At 30.0% G+C, this 7734-nt stretch overlaps 1 pseudogene; it reads right to left on the bottom strand.

The window, feature by feature from the left end:
* Positions 1-3238: 3238 nt before the first annotated feature.
* The window catches only part of LOC131174039 (AAA-ATPase ASD, mitochondrial-like), a 69211-nt pseudogene continuing 64715 nt past the window's right edge, over positions 3239-7734 (bottom strand).

The following is a 7734-nucleotide window of genomic DNA, read 5'->3' as shown; positions in this document are numbered from 1 at the left end:
TTAAGTTCTGAATACTGAAAGTTTAAAAAATAGAATATTTTAGGGTACTTTTCAGGTGTAACGATTTCCTACCTCATTTTAGAGGTTTATGTGCACTTGATTTAGAGTGAGGCTTCTGTTTTGCTGAATTAACGTGCAGTGCATCGAACTTATTTATAGAGGTTGATTTTCTTCTTTGAGCCGGGTAGTAGGGCTCGTCCCTCTAGTGAAATTTGTAGTCCTTCATACGCAATTAATTCTTAGATTTTCTGGTCAGTTACAAAAAAGCTATTCAACCACTTGAAAGATCTATCTTGTTTTAGTTACCATTAACGAATTCTGATGTGTTACAATGGTTTGTTTCTAGTCTGATCTTCAGAAGAGGGCCTATTCTCCTTGAACTAGTTGTGTTACTTAATTTAAAATGAAATCCTTATATATTTTATCTAAAAGAAGTCATATATTAGCAATTTCGTGTATTTTATATGCATTGCATAACTTGAATATTAAGACTAAAATAAATATTAAAATTCTCAAATTAATTTTAAAAAAATAACAAAATTTGACTAAAATTAAAATACATGCAATGAGTTAGATTTTTTTTTTTTAATTTATTAAACCTAATTAAAAATAAATTCTCAAATATTCAAAAAATTTAGCCTATATAGCTCATTTTAAAGAATTATATTATAATATTTCCATTTCAAACTTTCACAAGACCATGCTTTTATTTTTGAAAAAACTCAATAACTTGAATATCAATAATATTAATTAATTACTTCAACTTCTAAAAGACCAAAAAGAATAACTTTCATAAAAAAAAATTATTGAAACAGCCAAAAATATCTCCATACTAAATTGTGTAAAAAAAGAAAATAAATTTTATTAAAAGCAGTAGTTAGTTACTGGTCTGCTATCAATAGTTAAAATAAAAATGAGTAATTTATCCGTTAAAATCTTATTTACATAATAATATAGTTAGATTTATCTCGATCAAAAATATTTTGTGAATATGTATTGTAAATTTAATATTCAATTAAAATTTAGACCTTTAATTTAAAGTATTTACTTAAATATAATGGTTAAATTATTTCTTGTGAACTTAAGGACTTTACATAAATGGAAAACTAGATAATGGCAAGAGGAAAACCTTATAAATCTTTTGCGCAACACAAGCATTATTATTATTATTATTTTTTATACACAGTGTACACATGCTTTGGAATATAAACACACAAGCAATATATTCTACTTTAGAAATTTACTGTAGAAATTCCATACAATATGAACCAAATATATTATTCCTAGCCAACTATATATAGAATGTTTTCAATTAATTTCATATACATCAACCCAATAAATTTTTTCATTTTTAACTTACAGCAGAAAATCCAGTAATCATATATTCATTAGTACCCACTAAAGTATGAATCTAGCTATTTCTGGTTCCCAGTTGATTTCAAAGAGAATTGTTTTTCTTCTCCTTTGAGATGAAGCCATTCTCTTTCATTATGCCATTCTCCAAGAACTCAACCCAAAAGAATATGAAGAAGAAGAAGAATAGGCAGAAAATTGCTAAAAGATATTGGCAAGAAGAAAGAAAAAATAGAAAAACCAAATGCATAGATATGAAAGTGTGCTGCAAGACAAAGAAGACCATTTAAAAAACAACGTGCGGTAAAATTACCGTTGCAAGAGTTACAATTTTCAACAGCTACAATAGTCAATAGAAAGATGCATGTGTTACCTGATCAACAATTGCAAATTAAAACCCATAGAAAATCTTGCATCTTATCGGCCAAAGAATAAAAGGATCGGTAAAGGATGTGACCAAAAAAGACAAAAAGAAGTAGGACTTTTTTCCAATGGTACAAAAGATGGACAACTGTCCACTCAAAGAACAACATATTATCAGTATTATTATTATTATTATTATTATTATTATTATAAAACAATCCTTCGACACATAATTAAATGTAGTCATGCTTGAATGCTGAGAATGAATATGAACATAAAATTTATATTTGTATTATACATGAGTTTTTGATTCTACAAAGGCGATGCATTTTAATATGGGTCTTGTGCTCTATCCTATTTTAGCAAGTAAATTAAGATTTTACAATTAATTCATATAGAAAGTGGCTTCTAACTTGTATAGATTATCTTATCAGGAGTGTTCACACCCAATTTAAGTTATAAAAACCAGTAAGAATAAAGTTTAACCTTCTCATTGTGGAAATCAATACATATAGTCAAACATATTATATATATATATATATATAAAACAATCCTCCACCTAATATTATTTAATAATAAATAACAGAAAAATAAAAGATAATTGGGTATTTATATAACACATAATTAAATGTAGCCAGACTTGAATTCTGAGAATGAATATAAATATAAAATTTATATTTGTATTATACATGAGTTTTGGCTTCTGCAAACATTTTAATATGGGTATTGTGCTCAATCCTGTTTTAGCAAGTAAATTAAGATTTTACAATTAATCCATATAGAAAGTGGCTTCTAACTTTTATACTTGCATAGACTATTTCATCGGAGTGTTTACACCCAATTTAAGTTATAAAAACCAGTAAGAATAAAGTTTAACTTTCTTGTTGTGGAAATCAATGCATATTGTCAAACATATTATATATATATATTTATAAAATAATCCTCCACCTAATATTATGTAATAATAAATAACAAAAAAATAAAAGATAATTGGGTATTTATATAACACATAATTAAATGTAGCCAGGCTTGAATTCTGAGAATGAATATAAATATAAAATTTATATTTGTATTATACATGAGTTTTGGATTTTGCAAAGGTGATACATTTTAATATGGGTCTTGCGCTCTATCCTATTTTAGCAAGTAAATTAAGATTTCACCATTAATTCATATAGAAAGTTGCTTCTGACTTTTATACTCGCATAGACAATCTCGTCAGGAGTGTTCACACCCAATTTAAGCTACGAAAACTACTAAGAATAAGTTTAACCTTCTCATTTGTGGAAATCAATATATATAGTCAAACATGAAAATTTTTAAAGGAAAAATAATAAAAAAATTTTGAATATTTATTATCACCTCACTATTCCTTGAGTATAATATACACTAGAAATGTAACATCTGCGTTAATATTCCTAGGATAATACTTGACTAAATTTTCCTTGAACTCTTAAAATATGAATTTTCCAATAAAATGATATTCACATAAAAGAGTAAAATTCAATCAAGATTACTTCTTTTAAATTAGTGATAGTCCCATGTTTCCCATGACTTTCTTAATCTTCTCAATTGACAAGGGTTTTGTTAGAGGATCTGCTAACATTTGATTTGCAGGAAGATACTCAACAGATACTTTATCTTTCTTCGCAAGACTTCTCACATGATTGTATCTCATAATAATAGGTTTACTATTGCCAAACAACTTTTTATTCTTTGTATTGTGAATTGTAGTTTGGTTATTACAATATAAAGTAACAAGTCCTTTAGAAACATTAATAAATTGAATGTACCTCATAAATCTCTTAATCCATAAAATATCTCTACCAGCAAGAGACATAACAATAAACTCGGATTCCATAGATGATAGTGCAACACAAGATTTTTATTAAAGAGCGATGCAACTATAGCTCCACCTATAGTAAATAACCAGTCACTAGTTGACTTAGAATTTTTCTATCAGAAGCCCAATTAGCATCACTATAGCATTCTAAAGCAGAAGATGTACATTTTAATGCAAATCATAATTCAAGTTATGCTTTAAATATCTCATTAGTTTGCAATTAGCTTTCCAATGCTCATGATTAGGATTGCTAGTAAATCTACTAAATATACCAACAATACATGCAATATCAGGTCTAGTATAATTCGTGGCATACATCAAACTACCAATTATTTTAGCATACTCCTTTTGATTAACAGGATCACCAACATTAGGCATTAAACCACTATGAAGATGAATAGGAGTTTTGCAATGAAAATAATTAAATTTTGTAAGCATATTCTCAATATAATGTGATTGTGTAAGAGTATACTCATTTTCTTTTCTAATTAATACCTAGTATCAAATCAATAGAACCCAAATCTTAAAAATTTGCATGAGAAATTATTTATTCTCATTAATATAAGTTATATTAGATCCAAAGATTAGCAAATCATCAACATACAAAGTAATAAGAACTTTATAGCATCAGTGCATTTAAAGAAAACACAACTTTCTACTTTACTACATTTAAAATCAATACATTTAATTTCTTTCTTAAACTTTTGATAGCATTGTCTAGGTGCTTGTTTAAGACCATATAATAATTTGTTAAGTTTACATACCTTGTGTTCTTCTTTCACCACATAGCCTTTAGGTTGTTTAATATAAAATTTTTCATTTAACTCACCACTAAGAAAGGTTGTTCGGACATCCATTTGGTGAACTTCCAAATTATAAATAGAAGCAATAGCAAACATAATTCTAATAGTAGTAATTTTAGTAACAAGAGAATAGGTTTCAAAATAATCAATACCTTCTTTTTTACTATAAACTTTTGCTACTAACCTTGCTTTATATTTATCCAAACTACAATCAGCTTTAAGTTTCTTTTTAAGAACCCACTTGCAACTGATGGTCTTAGTGGATTTAATTTCATCATCCAAAGCCTTCTTCCAAAGATCAACATTAGGTGGAGACATAGCTTCTTCATACATTATAAGATCCTCTTCTAATGAATATGTAAACATTCTAGGACCTAGATCCTTCTCTATCTTACGTATCTTACTCCTCCTTAATTCAACAGTCTCAGGGGGCAATTGTTTCAACAATTGCAAGTGGAGAAATATCAATCACAGGTTTGGATGAAAATTAGAATCAACATCGTTTATGTTCATAGTTGATTCTAATTCATTTGACAGATCATTCCATAATTCTAAAAGACTAACATCTTTAATAGTCAAATACTCAAAATAAATAACATGCACAGATTCAAACACACTATTAGTATGCAAGTTTAAAAATCTAGATGCCTTACTATGCTCTAAATGCTTGTAGTTCATCTAATTGAATTTCTCCAATCTCTCCACAACTTGTTGTGGCTTACACAACAAAGACTCCATTGGAATATTTACTGTCCTAAACTTATTATAAAAAAATAGGAGAAGTAAAGAAAATAAAGGAATAAAAGGAATTGAAATAATAAATTGAAAAAGGATATTTATAGGCAATGCATTTCTGGGAAACTATCTTTAAGATAGTAATTTCTCCTTTAGGTGCAAAAAGTTAAACAAAAATTCTATCTCCAAGATGCAATGCCTGTTTAAGAAATCAAAATTTGCACTTTTTGATGTCTTCTCAACCCAAAAGAATGTGGAGAAGAAGAATAATAGGCTGAAAATTGCTAAAAGATATTAGCAACAAGAAAGAAAAGACAAAAAAAAAAAAAAACCAAATACAAAAATACAAAAGTGTACTGCCTTTATATAGCCGAAGAAGACCAGTTAAAGAACAACATATAATAAAATTACCATTATAAGAAAATTGAAAGAATCATTGAATAACTGTTATAATTTCAATAGTTATAATGGTTGATACAAAGATGTGTGTGTCACTTGGTCAACAATTGCAAATTAAAGCCTATAGGAAATCTCACATCTTATTGGCCAAAGAATAAAAGCATCCTTTAAGTTAAGGATGTGACTAAATAGGAAAAAAAGAAGTAAAACTTTTTGTCCAATGGTACAAAATTTTTTTTTGACAACTATCCATTCTTTTTTTTTTTTTTATCTGCAAATAGAGAATTGCATTGCATGGCCCAATGGGCAAAAGAGTACAGAACAAATGGAAAGGCTAAAGGCCCATAACCTAGTCCCTTACAAACATTTCCAAACCCAGAAACCACCCCAAAAGGTACCTTGGAAACTAGCAAACTGAAAAACAAAACCACCAAAAAACCATTGTAGCACCGTTGTACATCCAAAGCTGGTGCCACAGCAGTAACTAGAGAAAAGATACTAGAAGATTTAATAGCGACAAAGCACCTGCGTGCATCCAAACATCGACACAAAAGCCCTCATGCTCCAAACGTGTTTTGGACCAAACCACCCAATATAACGCTAGACCTCTAAGCCAAGAGCAAACCAGTTAACCAGTAAGTGGGCATAACTCACAGAGGTCCAAGGCATTTCAGTCTTTTATAGCCTTAGGTCAGCCAATGGCATACAAACTAGCAGACTCATCAGTGCACCTCACCCTCCTACCACACCAGACATGCCCAACTAGCTCGCTCTATTTCATCCATCACAAGTTATCAATTTGTTATCACTAGATTCTTTAAACTTATAAACAACACAATCCAAAACTTCTTTTTACACCTACAATTGGTTGAGGGGTAACTGCCTCCACTAGGCTAAGGAAACAAAACCAACCTATTCCCCTCCCTAAAGGGCAAGGGAAACAAACAGAAAATAAGTCTTAGCTTCCTCGAGAAGAAAAACTAGAACTGCTCTAGTAAAAAGTATGCTACAGCTTACTGTTTGTCTTGATCAATAGCTTCTTAAGCTCGCTACTGTCCTTGATTGTAGTCAACTCAAGATTATAGACAACATAATTCAATAAATTAGCCATGGTAGCTATCACAATTGATTTTCTCATTCCTAAAAGACCATAAAGGAGATAGTTACGCTTCCAGGCCTTCCTAATTTTAGCGTAGACTTTTTCGCCTTGCTAAACTTTATAAGGTCATACTTGATTTCTTCCTTCTCCTTTGTTGCCATTGCCAAAGCATCAAAACTTGCATGGTGTTTAAAGACAGCATGGTTCCACTTATTTTCTCTCCATCCACACCAATTCTTATTGGGATTATTGGTGTAACACCCCTATTTGTATAGCCTGGTATATTTCACTGTTCCGGTGACCAGAGTCGGTCCGGACAATTAAGGGGATTAGAATCACACTTAAGACAACTAGATAAGCCCTGAACACAAATAATTAGTAATTGTCAATTAGTTACGTATAAATAAGAAAAACAGAACATAAGAAGTTAAATGAGCTGAGAGTCACAGCGATGGGTGACCTTCTCAGGAAGGATTGCGAAGTCGATTTAAACTCAAATTTCAAACCATAAAATGTGACGCTGCGGTCTTTAGGACTATTGCGAACACAGTGAAAAAGAGAAAATCACAAAAAAGAATTGTTAAACCAGTCAAATAATTAGGTTAGGGAGCCGGAAGAAATGTTGAATTATTTACAAACCGGGTCAAACTGGCGAGGGGCAATTTGGTCAATTGACCCCGAGAGCTAACTCTTGACCTTATTGTAAAATAAAATCGGAGAAAAGAAAATTTCAGAATCGGGAATTAAATTAAAGAACTAGGGAAAAATAAATAGAAAAAAAAAAGAAGAAAAAGGAAAAGTAGAAATTGGTGACATCATGCATGATGTCATAAACACTAATTAAAAAGAAGAAATAAATTTGGATAATTTTGTTCTTCCTAAGACATAAAAAAAAAAAAAGAAAAGAAAAGAGAGAAAAAAAAATAAAAGTCTTCATCTTCATCCTTGCCATCCCATATCTCTCTCTTCCTCACCCTCACTTTCCTCCATTAAAGCTCATTTTGAGCTTGAAGAACTCCTTGATCTAGCCATAAAGCCCATAGTCCCCTTAATTAAACCTTGTCTTTTAGTCTTGAAAAGAAGCTTGAGCAAGAAAGAAAGAAGAAAAGAAGAAGGGAATTGAAGATTGAAAATCAAAG

The sequence above is a fragment of the Hevea brasiliensis genome, chromosome 15, assembly GCF_030052815.1.
Source record: "Hevea brasiliensis isolate MT/VB/25A 57/8 chromosome 15, ASM3005281v1, whole genome shotgun sequence".
Classification (NCBI taxonomy): domain Eukaryota; kingdom Viridiplantae; phylum Streptophyta; class Magnoliopsida; order Malpighiales; family Euphorbiaceae; genus Hevea; species Hevea brasiliensis.
This window is presented reverse-complemented; position numbering and strand designations above follow the sequence as displayed.